Source organism: Ips typographus, linkage group LG7 (genome assembly GCF_016097725.1).
Source record: "Ips typographus isolate SLU linkage group LG7, UJ_Ityp_2.0, whole genome shotgun sequence".
NCBI lineage: Eukaryota > Metazoa > Arthropoda > Insecta > Coleoptera > Curculionidae > Ips > Ips typographus.
In genome coordinates this window covers 4,604,764-4,618,905 of record NC_138428.1, presented here as the reverse complement: position 1 = coordinate 4,618,905, position 14,142 = coordinate 4,604,764, and the positions used below count along the sequence as shown (strand labels likewise).

General features: G+C 35.7%; 1 protein-coding gene across 3 annotated transcripts in view; it reads left to right on the top strand.

The window, feature by feature from the left end:
- fz2 (frizzled 2) overlaps nucleotides 1-14,142 on the top strand; it is an 83,092-nt gene that overhangs the window by 26,567 nt on the left and 42,383 nt on the right. The gene's annotated exons all lie outside the window — the stretch shown is intronic.

The following is a 14,142-nucleotide window of genomic DNA, read 5'->3' as shown; positions in this document are numbered from 1 at the left end:
TACTTTGGAATAAAAAGTGACAAAGGTCTCTTCTACTCCATTATCTCTATCAGCAGGTTGAGGTTAGAAAATGTCATAACTCCCACTTGTAAAGTGTGTATAAACTCCCTTAGATTCGTATCGGGAGATGGCGGAGGCCACTAAAATAGATTCCTAACGGTTCCATTGTCGAGTTCATCAGCCCGGCCAACAAAAGACGATCAATAACGCTATTCAAACAATTAAGCGAAGAAAAGTGTCAGCTGTCAATTGATGAAGCAATCGAAACTTTAGACCTCACTGGTTATTTGTTGCGACGAGGACATGTCATCATCAATCATTGTTTTGAATGTTCGAATGCGGTTATTATTCCGAAACGATAATAGAATTTTATAATTCAGACGGGTACGCTGCTACTGACGATCCATCATCCTGGAACTTTTCAGGGTTCGTGACGGGAGAAAAAGGGTTTTTTTGTCCTTAAAAGATATTTTAAGTCGGATGCAAATTAAGGCTCGCAAAACGAAATACGCAGTTCGATTAAGCGACTGTATATTTACAAAGCCCGAGGAGTTAATCGGATGGGTTGAATGAGAAAAAAACCCGGCCGAGCAGACAGAAACGCAATTACGGAGCGGTTAATGAATTAAAAAAAAAATAATGCGAAGAGATTAAAAAGTGGAAAACTGTCGCGCGTCAGTCAGGATTTAAGCCTAATGTGAAGGTATTAATTTTAAAGGACCGGTCCCAATCACCTATAGTGTCGGATTTAGTATGTTCTTTCAACAAAATCGGATTAAATCACCCTGTAAACGGTTTTAAATCATTAATATGGTCTTATAAAGGATATTATTTTTATGTTTTTAAAACTGTGTATGTTAATCATTTCGTAGTCACAGCAACTATAAATTTCTATGTAACGATTCAAGATAATATACATTATTATTGTAATCCTGTACATTGGGATGTTTCTACTGCCTGCTGCTTATTTCTCCAATACATCAAGTAATTGGTTAGTGTATACTTTCATGACAATGTTATAAATAAAGTTATGAACAAAAGTTCGTCCATTTTTAGCTGCAAATTGAGCACAAATTCGATTCTAACTAACCTCCAACTAAACACTTACTTTTATTGTTATTTCTTCTCTTAAATTCAAAATCTAGTTGCCATTTTAAATGAGGTTTTACCTTTGAATTTATCCACTAAATTTAAGATATCGATACCTCAGTTCTAAAGTCGAAAATGACAAAAACAGTACTATCTTTTATACAAATTACAATATTTACAATTTTGAAATTGCTGGAAAGTTATATTAGAAACGTCATGACTGTAATAACTCAAATTAGTAATGATTAATTTTCAGTTTATTGATTTGCGGAATGACGTTTATGGGGTCCTAATTTATACAGGGTGTATATTGCTAAATAATTTGGTAAAAAAAAATCAAAAAATTTTTATTACATCCGGAGATACCGACAAAATCCAAAAAACTAAATTTTTTTGAAAAATTTCAATTTTCAGACATTTTCAATTTTTAAAAGTCAAAATTTGACTTTTTCGGGTTTTGTGTAGTGTTTGTTTGTGTAGATTATCTTCGGATGTATTGAAAATTTTTTAAATTTTTTGTTCCTTTATTATTTAGCAATAAAATGCGCAACTTTGCCTCCATTTAACTAAAGCTCTATCCACTTTAGTTTCTGACTAGCAACACCCTGTATACCTCCTTCTTAAATTTTTTTTTAAGAAGGAGGTATACTCCTGTCCTATATGAAGATTATCACAGTTTTTGGGTAACCAGGTCATATTATAAGTTTTTAGGTTTACACTTTTTCTAAGAAATGTTCTATTCTTGAAAAATCTCAATTTACTTAGTCAGAAGTAAAATTTGCGTTATTATTCCATTCGTTTACGATATGGGTTCAAAATGCACAAAAGCATAAAAATCAAAATTTATTTTTATGGCGTTTACATATTCTTGGCCGGTTTCGAGTCGTTTAAAATGCCCGGTTCTGGGAACGACCAGTCTATATTTGTCGCGACTTTATTGTAATTTGCATTTGTGGTGCTGTTTATGGATTCGAAAAATGTAAATTAAGTCGTTACCAAGCCCGAGACGACGTCGTTGTTGCTCTCATCAAAAACGCACAAAAACTAAAGAAAATTGTGATTACGTAAGCTTTTTCAATATGGTCACGTCAAAACGTATCTAGTTTACGAGGTCTAGCCGATAATCGATGGCAGTACAAGAACACGGATTTATCATTCGTTTCTTTCACCCCATTCCCGTATCAATTGTTGTTGTTTATAGCTGTTTTTTGGTCCATATTTCACTGATAATACTTATTAAATAATTTACTGAGTTATTGCCTTGTTTTGTGTCACAGGAAACAGCAAAAAAAACCTTCAGCTAAACAGTTCAATGATTAATTCCTTTAACTGTTTGAAGTGAAGAAATTTTTGCAACAATAAAATGTACCGCCAATATAAAAATAAATGGATGCTTTTGATTTCACTTTGGAGACGTAGCAAAGCAAACAAAGAGCCATTAGGAAACCATTAAGTTATCATCGAGGACCCTTAACTCATTTTTTGATAACAAAAGAGCATTGCAGCACTCAAACTTAACTTTCTGCTGCAATCATTTATGGATTTTGTTACACAGGGTGATTCACTCTATTAAAATTTCTGAAGTATTTTTAGTGCCCATATTTTGTAACACTAACATTTCTATGATTGTTTGAATCTATGAATAGTTTAAATTGTGCACATTATTATGTGGGAAAAAACTACCTTAAGTAAAAAAAAATCATAATACTAGAATTTAAGCTTTTTTTGGAAAAAACTAGAGAAGCAGAGTAAATGTATAGAAATGATCTGTTGTAGAAGACCGAATGATCCTAGTAGAATGGAAAGAGTTTGAAATAACAAGAAAGACGTCCATTTCTCTAGTTTTCTGCTTTTTGGTGTCATTGGTTTGTTGTCATAATTACCTTGATGGTAGAGGTGGGTAATCTGGTTTCCACCATGTTGTACAAAATTTTCTCTATTGCGTATTGTTGTAAAGCGACCATTTTTGCATTACATTACATTTTTAATTTAGTACAAAGCTTCCTGTTCTGAAAAAATGGGAGGGTTGGGTTGGTTTGGGTTAGGACGATTAGAGTAACAGTATTTTGTTGAAGAAAGTCTAAGTTTTTTTACAAAACAAACGAAAATTTGGTAAATTATCAATTGGTCACAAGTTGTGTGTGAATAATAGTAAATTGATCTTAAGTAGGGTACAACATTGTCACCTATAATTATTCTCGGGTTAAGCGTTGTTTTGACTGTAAATCACTATGTAAATAACGTCACAGACTAAACAATGGCCAACTTCAGCTTGGGTTAAGTACTGCCATGCAAATGGGGGTCAATGGAAGTACCCATTTAGAAAAAGTCCTTAGCAATCTTGAACCACACATAAGATTTTGTCGTTAATAACTAATGACAGTTTACGGGTTAATTATACTAATTGTAACGGTGTGGTAAATAATACGTATTATCGCACAGCTACATTGAATCAACTTAGAAAAAATTCCACACACGTGTTACTATAACAGTATCATTATTATTCCGCAACAGGATTAACAAACATGACCTTAAAACTATAATTGGAACGTCACTGAGTCTGGTACCAGAAATATTCAGAAAAGTATATTGTTCGGCCCTGAACGGAGCAATCTCTACTAACAATAACTCCCCGGTCGCCATTACCATATAATCGTTGCACGGGATCTAAATTTGAAAAAGAAATTACGATATTTCCATAACAAACCGCGCGTCCGTATGCTGATTACATGCATCCCACTTTCTTTTGGGAAAACACACACGGTATAACCCACAGAAGCCACTTCCGGTGTTACATGTTACGTAATTTGGTTGGTTTTTGAGATGCTAGGTGACCTCCCTGTTTACCAGATTTGTATTGCTCTGAAAAAGCTGGTTTTCCAGTTTATGGTGCTTATATCTAATAGAATTGAGTCTAATCGATCAAGTTAGTTCCCGTGAGCAGCATTTCTGTAAATCTCAGCCCAGTGGGTAATTTGTGATTATGTCACAAACCCCAAACAGTGGTAATTTACTCAAATCTAAATTTTCTTTTCACAAGAATGTTAAAATTGGTGGACATAGTCTTTTAACAAAACAACTAAACAGAAATTAATTCCATCATTGAGATTGAAGCCTATTTACTTTTACAAACAGCGCCGCACCAGGGGGGCGCTGGCAGCGTCTTGTACCGGCATGATGAATCGCTTTTTTTCTATCTTAACCCTTTTTGTATTTGTTTGGTCTTTTGAGCCCCGAGTAGTATTAAATTAAAAACGTCCGAGCAAGAACAGCCTGATTTTTCCATTTGTGACGTTGACGGACTAAAACGAGCCGAACGTGTGCGTATAAGTTGCAATGTGGTACGTCAAGTGAGAATTGTTCTAGATGGGCCCCACACGTGGGAGGAACGAAAGCGGATACCCACCTTCATTAAGTGCAATATTATCGGTTACGGAAGGGTGAATACCATCAACCTATTAAGTTAGTAACGCAAGTTTTACTTTTAAGGTCCTAGCCGTAGTCAATTTGTTTATGATTCAAAATGATACTTGAAGCTTGAACAGAAAAGGTTGTTTCAATGCCACTGTGTTACTTTGTGACATCACTTCTTTGACCAAAAACATATTTTCAACATGCAAAACCGTTTGAGATGCTTTGGAATACGCTGAAACATTCGAACTTTACCTGGAGGAAGCATAAACACCTCTGCTGGATTTCGTAAAGACTTGGAACATGAAAACCTTCTGCAGATAATATTACACCAACTTGATAACATCAAAAAGGGCAAACTTCACTAAACAAGATTGGACTTGCAACGTGTTGAACATTTTGAAGATAAATCTCTGGAGATGATTTTACGTGGAGATAGACCAGGAAAAATATCCTGAAGATCATCAAATCACTGAATAATGAAGGAATGTGAGGAAAATCTTTTGAAGAAAATGTTAAACTTGCTGAAGATAACTGTAACAACTACAAAATAGTAAAATTTTGTAGGAAGGATGTAAAGATGAGTTGTCAAGACTGAAGAGGATATTGGAGGCTGGCTTGGAAAACACCAAAATATGAAGAATTTCTTGAGGATTTCAAGAAGATCTGGGACACATAGACGACATTAACTTTTACTAAGCCTTGATATTGAAAATGATGTCAGTAGACTTGGAAAACATTGTTTAGACGTTTTGCCACAATTTTATTTGGTATCATCTGAGCCTGAGTAAGTCAGTACCTTTTCTCCTACTTAAGCTAGCATACCTACAGAAAAAGGAGCCTTTAGAAAGTATTTTGCTTATTCAAACCACTGAATCTCTCACGACTAATATCTCATCTGACTAAGCTCAAAAAAATGAAAATTTGATTTAAAATCTTGGGAATGCTGGAATATTTATACTTTTTGAAGGTTTACTAGAGAAGACCTCCTGTGAAGACTGGACACGTTGAAACATTCAGAGGATGACTTTGCAGTAAATTCCAACAAAAAATATGTATGATACAAAAACATGTTAGAGTAAAGAATTTAATGGCTGTAAACTTGGATGGCATTTTGTTGAGTATCAGCCTGGTGCAGCTGATTTGAATAACAAAATTTGTCATTGAACAGAACTGCTAAACAACAAATAGCTGCATTAAAAGATACATGCTGTTTTTATAATCTGTAGTGGTTTGATCAATTACTAATGCAGGAAAGAGACTCATTATACAAGCTGAATCAGATGATAAAGACTGTCATATTTTTTTTCAGGTCCAAATATAACAACAAACCACAAAGAATATGATAAAGTTTGCCATAACCACTTTAGGGCAGAGATGTGTAGGCAGGAATGTGTACTATTGCCGCTATTATTTAATCTTTATTGGGAAGAAGTCATTCAGAGAGCACTGAAAGAAACAACAACGAGAGTAAAAGTTCAAGGAATACCTATTAACCATATCCACTATGCAGACGACACCATATTTATTGCTGAAACAATACAAGACTTACAGAGCTTGGTTGATCAAATCAAAAACCATTGCAAAATCAGTTCAGTAACAGGAAAAGGTAAGTACAAATACTTGTGGAAGGGTCTGAGATGTGGTCATATAGAAGGATATTAAGATTAAGTTGGGTAACCTGGTAAGAAACGAGGAAGTACTGGGAAGAATAACAAAGGAAAAGGAAATACAAATTGAACACAACTAAAATGAGAAAGCTGCCATGTGATGAAGGGAGATAAAGGGAAAAAGTAGCAGATGAAGAGAAACTGTGTAGTTCCATAGAGTTGTTTAGCTAACCTTCTCAAGCAAATAGCGGTAACTTATTCAAAAATGAATTCTTGAAATGACAAATACATGAGTTTTTATAGGTGTACATCCACTTTTAGACAATATTTTGTACTTTTTTAAGGTGTAACTGTTAAATTTAATACGTCGATGGTCGGCTATACACCGGCGGGCGTCTACGCTGATATACGATCCGGTGGAGTCGTGTGTGGGGACATTAGTCATATCGCGATAATGCAAAGTAATCGCGAAACCGTGACGGGCCTTAATTTACAACTTTTTGCAGTGCCATTTAAGCAGTTGCTGTCACTGGGGTCCCCTTTGGAAAACTAGCTGGATAAACGGCACCCACGAACCCCCTTTCCCCAAGTATTTGCTTTTAAACACCCAACGCCCCTTAGCAAAGTTGCATCGTTAGCGAGTTTTCACTTTATTTCCTAAACTTATTAACTGAATTATAAAACCGAGAGGGCTGCATTTAATTGGGTTGCATGACAATTAGTCTGACAGTAACGAGGTCTGCAAGACTAGTCCCAAATGGTGAAACAGAGATAATCATTTTGTTGATAGATTTGAGTATCATCGGCATATTGATGTAAATTGAGAGGAAGCAGCACATCTCTACTACTTGGGGGAAATTCAGAAAAAGTGATGAGAAGTTTTTGACACCAAGAACAACAGATTTCCGTATGGTCAGAGTAATTTTCATTTAAGGCGTGATGAAAGGGTGGGTCACAACCTAATGGTTGCGAAAAACCTCTTTCCCAGGAACTTTGTCTCGCTAAATAATAATTTCCAGTACGTGCAAATCGAGCGTGTAAAGCGGACGAAAGTTTTTAATGTTGCTTGACACACGTAGGCATGTTTTGACTAGAAGAAAATCGACAGGAAAATCACGTTTCGTAAGGAAATACGTTGAACAAAATGATCACATTTTGACCTTTTTCGCCTTAAAAATAAAATAAAAAATAAGTATCACGGGTGGTCGCCTTAATTATTCATGTTATGATTTCTCGTTGACATTCCAACGATATTATCTACCTGTTATCCACTAACAACCTTGTGACGCAACACAGTCCCACGCCACTGGTTTAAAGATGCCTGGAACGTAGTTTGGGACAAAAGGCGTTAATTTCCAATTTTAATTGGACGGCATTATCGGAACGTGACCGAGACCCACCGAAAACACTCCATCAGACGCTTTGGTTGATTAAATAATTAATAATTAGCGGCGAACAGCTACGGAATTAATTGGATCCCTTGTTTTTCTTTAATTACGACCCTTAAGTTGATTTGTGCTTCTTTTGGAAACGGGGTAAAATGCGATTACCTCACAAAGTTTCACGGAAAACATCACTTCAGTCCAGAGTTTGAAGACAAAATAATCAAGAAATTTACATTAAACAGTTAAATTAAAAATATTATAAATTAAAAGTGTAATAATACAGCTGAATAATATTTCACTTTTTACCATAAGTGCTTTATTTATAAACTTTATTCTTTGCTTTGTTTCTAAAACTGGAAAATATGATTTATATACAAAACAAATGTATATAATGACTCAACACTACTCTATTTTACAATGAGATTATTTTAATTATCAGTGTTAGCACTCTAGTTTTTTTTTCTTTTTAAGTAGATTATTGTAATAATTAATACGTATTTTTCTTATTACGAGTGAATTTTTTACTATTTGAAGTACTGCAATTGTAATTTTTAGCTTGTAGTCAAGTGTTAACAGATATTAAAATAAGATTTTACCTGATAATAACTAAATTTGCAATGATATCTAGGTGCGGTGTACTTGACGTCTACCCAACCACCAATTTGTCGGTTCTCAAAGTCGCGGTTAGCTTGTGGAAATGAGATTTTCTCACGGAAATAACCGACTGTAAAATAATACAATTAATGCATCGACATAAAAACCCACAAAAGCAGCTCGGTCTGACTTGAGACGACATTTGCTAAGGCCATTAAAACGTCCGATTTTAAATTACGGCATCCACATGGGAATGCCATAAAACCCGAAATTGGGTCAGGTTCTTTGTGTAAATCTGGATCTAGGATAAAGGATAATTGGGGTGCAATATCAATTCCAGGATTTTTTTCTCTCCTTTTGATTGGTTGATGTCAATATATTGTAGAACTAAACACAACACAGTATCTCCAGATTATGAGCAGTTTGTAGATCCTCAGGTAACCATTTAGTCAGTTAGTCCCTAAATCTCTATTAATCCCTATAGTCCAACAATTGACCATTTAGTCAAGTTATGGACATATCATTTTAATCCAAAACAGAACTAAATCACGTTTTTTAGTTTTTCTGCAAGACAGGTTAATAAGTTGATCTCGTATACCTTTTTAGTTGCTGAAATGGATTCTGCACTGGGACTCCGTGTGATATAAGTAGAGTAGAATACTATTTATCGACTATATTCTAGGTGTCGGACATTCTATACACAGCTAGAAAGCTAAAACATGGCTAGAATTAGAGACCTTTAAAGAGGTGCCAAATTCACGCGATGTTGTGGCTTCCTACCGGTTTGAGCACAAAAAGCCCAATACCAAGAATATGGTGGACAAATAGAATTCTACTCTACCTACATTACACGGAGTCCCAGTACTGATCTATTCATGCATATTTGGGACAAAAGTCACGAAAACTTTGAACTAGATCGAGCAAATGCCATCACTTAAACATCTTGTTGCAATGATTGTTTCTTGGAAATCAATCAGAGTGATCTTAGTCAAAATTAAGATGATGGTTACACTCATGGTATGTGTTCTCCAGCTTAAAAATTATACTTGTTTTTGCCCTGTAACTGTAGATGTAGTTGTTGAAAATGTTTAGGCCGCCACTGGAAATAAATTAAGTAATTAGAATAAATTATAAAAATCTAATTTATAAACTTCTCTCCCACACGTCACTGGACATGCAACACTAACATAAAACGAACATTTTATGAATGACTGTCGACAGTTTTTTCTTCTTCTGTGAAAAACCAGATAATCATCGAATAGACGTCTTTTGATGCATAAACATATTACACACGGACCAGGGAGAATGACAAAAATTATGTCCAGCAGTGGCCATAACCGCCTCTGTCCGGCCATAAAACATCTACCAGGGACGTGCGCGGTCGTTTCTCCGAAAATTCGCGTCTCACGCTGCGATTCCCGCAGCGCCCTCTAAATTTATGCTGTCTTTCGCGATTTTCGCCAACCGACTTTTTTACTCAATCGACGGAACGGCCCTGCGCCTGCAATAATATTAATCGCAAATATGCTAATCGAAGGGGCATGTAAATTCAGCGACAAATAACGTCTTGAAGCTTTTTTACGACGCGATCGTCACTTATTTACGGCCCAGTTTAAAATGCAAATGGCCGCGCCATGTTGTTTTAACGGCTGTTACACCCTTTCCAGGCACATTCGCGGCCTGTTACGTCTGTCATATACGCCAACGTCACTCTCATAGTCTCAGAGATTGAAGGCGAGCGCCACTGCTTTCAACTATTTTAAGGAAGACGGCCGTAACTCACGATCCAATTAAAAATATGATTTATTATTTAGCGTTATAAGCCCGCATTTGCGTTCGTCCGCTCTTTTTTCGTTCTGTTGTTTTTAAGTGCTTTTGTCACGGCCAAAGTGAGATAAATTATCCGGGACCGTCTTCGGTCGGTTTAATTGCGGAAAACGAGCGTGTCAGGTGAGGTTTATGGACCTGGCCGCGGATGAATCATAATAATCTCGTTCCTGTTTCGTAACACCTTTCTTAAAGCCCTAGCTCCGCGATTTATTGTTTTGCGGCACGAGTGCAGCTGTCCAGGTTTTTTAGCCAATAAAATGATTGATATGCGTCTACAATTTGCACATTTTTACCCTGCTGGGTGGGATAACCGTTTGTAAAATGACAGAGAAGCATTACCCACATCAAATAGCTTAAAGAACGTAACCTGGCACGTTCATTGACACCCGCGGGATATGCCGTCATAGGACAATTGCGAATATAGGCACTAAATTTTGGAAGTGTCACCTCAAGAACGCACATCAATATTTTGGTGTGTATTTGAGCTATTAAAATGAAATTTATATCAAAATGATTCATTTGATCTGCTTAAGCCACATTGACGTGATATGCCGAAATAGTTATTTTCCTAACAAGTGCGGAAAACGATAGTTTTCCGCACGCGATTGCAGGCCAAGCAGTCGAGTGTGGATGGAAAAGATGCTTTCTAAAGTGTTGCGGAAAAAACTTTTTGCGCCCTCATATTATTTTTGTTTGTACTAGTACGGAAAAGACTTTCTGCACTAACATCCTTGCGAAAAAGTATCAAATCCTGCACGCAAGTAGAAACATATTTTTTGATACATATTTTCACGGTCAGTCATTTGGAAGATTCAAGTTCAGAGTGTGATTTTCTTTACAGTGCATGCTATTGAACATTCACAGTCTAAGCTTAAACCTTTAAAATGTCCGTTGGTACATACGGGCAATAGTGAATGGAAACCTTTAAGTTTCTAACACCTTATTCTTATTATATGATTGTCATTCAAATATTGTGATGGTTGATCTCTTAAATATGATTCAGTTGGCAACTGGACACAATAGCAATTGTGGTTTATCTTGCTTTAAACTAACTTTAATTCTTACAGTGGACTGAGTCTATACTATGGACACAATAACTTTAATAAAACTCACTACACTATCCGTAAATCCCTTCATTCTCTCAGTGACCAACTTATAGTTTTGAATGACTTGAACAGTGAACTGAAGCTGTATAAGGAGACGAACCAAATTCAGCGTCCAATGTGGTCCCAACAGACGTAGAATGGCTTAAAAGTAACAAATATGCATACTAGAACAACAGCGGAATCGATCTATGCCGGTTTTGAGACGAAATAATACAATTTGGCACAGATTGACCACGAACGAGCCATATTCAACGTCCAATGTGGTCCCAACAGACGTAGAATTGCTCAAAACTAAGTACTAAGTTGGCGAGTTTCCAGTGGGATGAAGCACTTATATTAGTCATATTTTCCTGTAAATAGCGCACATTGTAGCTTTTTTGCCAAACTGTGTGAATCCGTGAATTCTAAGTTTGAAATCACTGCCTGTTAACTAATCAAACCATTTCTATTTCATTTTGCAATCCCTACAGCCAATCTGGCAATAGTACCAGCAACAAACAGTAGTCAACAAGACAGTATAACCGCATATAATAGGTCTGTTCGTAGAGGCAATTTCAAACTGGTTTCCAACTGAAAATTGCTGGCTTTTATTAGTTGAATGCTCACGTGACATTGACATTTTAAGGGTAATGGCCAATAGCTGGACATATTCCTCTGATTATTAGTTGGAGAAAATATCCAATTAGTAATCAGAGAAATAGTTACATCCATTGGCCACAAGTCAGAAAATGTCATAGTCACGTGAGAATGGGCCTATCCCACATATCATAAATTTTTGTTTTAATGACTGGAATCGAAAGAATAGGATCAAAAAACTAATTTTTCATATTCTTGAAGAAAAAAATATGGTCGTAAATGTTCCTACATTAGTTTGAATTTGTCCATTAAATTTAAAAGATCGTTTTGGCGCGCATGTGACGTACGTAATTCTGGGCGATTTTATTGGCTGTTGCACGCCAACTGTTTCACTTCTTGTCGCTGATTGGTTGATAGTGTAGTACGTCACCGGCGGTCGGTCGTTTTAAACATGAGATTAATGTAGTTTTTATCATCATTTTTTTTCTATTTAGACTTAATATTTTTCAAAACAAAAAAATACGGGTATAATATTTTCAATCCGTCTTTGTAGTTATGGAATAAAAAAAAATTGTGGGACAGGCCCATTCAACCAATGAAACTTGACATTTACTGGTTCTGAGTTGGAAACCAGTCAGGGATTGCCTCTGCGAACAGACCTAATAGCAATTCTAACTATTTACATAAACTTGTCACTTCTATGTAAATTACACTAATGTAATCATTCCATATTTCAGTTAGTGGTTATCAAATTGTTGTATAATAGTTTATGTCTAACTGGTTAGAGGCTGTATTTTGTGTTAAATTGTATAGATTCTCAGGCTTCCAATCTCATCTGCGGCATTAATCAATTTAGTAATATTGGCAATTTTCCGGCACACCCACCACTGACCTGTTCGTCGCAGTATAAGCGTTTCACAGTTCGTTAGCGTGAGCCATAACTCATTCCGATTAAACCACCCATTTATATCTAACGTCAGGAAATATCAAAATTGCTTAACCGTACTTATGGGTACGACCGCGTCCCTTATTGTTGCTTACCATGTGCACAGCTGGATAGCTAATTTTTTTTCTACGTGAGTCCGCCTCTGGCTTTCCGTTCGCCGGAAAACTAACTACCCCACGTTTTCCGCGGAATTTCTAATAATCCAAGCCCGATTTCCTGCTGGCAAAGTTAATAATAACCGAATATCATACTATTGTTGGGTATTTAGTATTCGGCGGGCGGAAATCTTGTTGGTACGTCTTTAAATAACTCTTGTAAGCAAACACCTTTTATAATGAAGCGTGACGTGAATGTGCAAGGACCGGCCGTAAATCACTCACACAATTCGATTTATCGTCTGAATTTACGATACCCGACAGGCCATGAGATTTTTTTTGGTTTTGTTGGTTGGCTATTGTGTATTCATCGCCAAATAGTACGAGCCTTAGATGCCAAACTGTAAGTGAGCAAACCTTTACTAGAAAATGTCACTGCGCAAATCACAATACTGTAGTTTGTGATTGGTGAAGAAAAATCAGCAAACTGAAAACTGCTTAAGTAAAACACGATAAATACTCGATTGAATAATCCTTAAAACTAAATCCGCTTTGTCGATCGAATTAACAGTCTACGATATAAACGTAGTCAATTGAGTTAAAAAATGCGAAAATTTAAATGATGATTCTGTGGAGAATTCTTCTTCTCTTGAAGACACATTGCAAAAGACTTTACAGAAAGCATTTCCATTTCAATCTTAAAAAACACCAAATTTAAGACCACACACACTGTTGGCTTATTGACGTTTCTCTTAGTGAGTAAAATTGTTTATGTGAGTAAAATTGTCCAAACCTATTTTATCATTTTTTTTAACAATATTTTTGTAGATCTTAACTAAAAAAAAAATTATAAATATTTATATAAACAAAGAGCTTAGCATAGCTTGTTCGGCCTTTGAACTTTCCATTAATATTCCTACTGGATAAATGGTATAATGTAGTATTTTTGTTATTATTAGCAAATTAGCAACTTTTTTACAGCAGGCCCTTATAAGATTCACTTTTCATTAATTCATGAAGAATCTTGTTATTTTTTTTTTCTTCTCTGCTCTCTTCTTTCTTTTTATGAATAATCTTCTCTTGGTCCTTTGAGTTTATTATATTTGCTTCACTCTAAAATTATTCTGGATGATGAGTATAATTGTCTCTCTTTTTAGTTCTCTGATCTTAAAATTTTTTTGCATTTTTTGTAACCAGAGTTCTGGTGGTTAACAGGAACTTGGATCTTTCTTCTTTAAGTCTGACTGGGGTCACACTGTAATTATTTAAAAAAAACATTTTTTTGGTATAAATTTGAGTAGAAATCCCGAGAATAAACTTGACCTAAATTTAAAAACACCACTAACAAGTGAGTTAATCAGTGTTTTAATTCTTCGAGTCACAACTTCCAAATTTGATCGACCGAAAAAATCGCCTTAACTTCTTCAAAAGCTTTTAAAACCCAAACATAACCGGCGATTAAAAATGTTAATCCACGACAACTAGAAACCAATTTCTCGG